The sequence below is a fragment of the Triticum dicoccoides genome, chromosome 2B (assembly GCF_002162155.2).
Source record: "Triticum dicoccoides isolate Atlit2015 ecotype Zavitan chromosome 2B, WEW_v2.0, whole genome shotgun sequence".
Classification (NCBI taxonomy): Eukaryota; Viridiplantae; Streptophyta; class Magnoliopsida; order Poales; family Poaceae; genus Triticum; species Triticum dicoccoides.
This window is the reverse complement of record NC_041383.1, coordinates 599,627,408-599,628,083: the sequence shown is the minus strand read 5'-3', so window position 1 is coordinate 599,628,083 and position 676 is coordinate 599,627,408.

Genomic DNA, 676 nt, shown 5'->3' with positions numbered 1-676 from the left:
CCGCCGCGCCTCGGCCCCCCGGCCCCCCAACCGGCGTCGTCCCCGGCCTCCCCGGCCTCCTCCCTCGTCCCCAGAGTCCGGCCCGAGCCCGGCCATCCTCGTGGATCGCGCCAGATCCAGATCTGGAACTGCCGGAGGTTGACCCCGAAAATCCTAAGTCCCCAGATTCTGTAATTTTCATGCCATGTTCGTCATGCCGTATCTCTGCATCCGTAGCTCCGTTTCGTGCGTGCAATATGTCAAATTGTTTGTATCGATGAGTACATCATTTCATTCCATTGCATCATATTCATTTGAGGTCATCTTGATGCCTGAATCATCATTGTAAGAGTGCTTCATGATGTTTTCAGCTGTCTGTTAACAGAACGAGCTCATTTGTCATTTTTGCCATGATTGATGTGTGCATCCTATGAGGTTGATGTCTACATCTGTTTTAAACTATGCTATGTCTTTTTTACAGAGGTGCTTACCATGTATTTTTGTGATTAATGTGGTGACTAGCACAAGCATGCAAACTAGGCATCGTGATGTTGGTGATTTTAGTTCCTGTTCTGCTGATATTTTGATGCCATGTAAACATGATGCTACAGAGAGATCCATGCATATTTTGAGATACTTCAGTAAGGATGTTTTGAACATGTGGTTATTGTCTATCCATTCATGCCCTTGGTTGCAA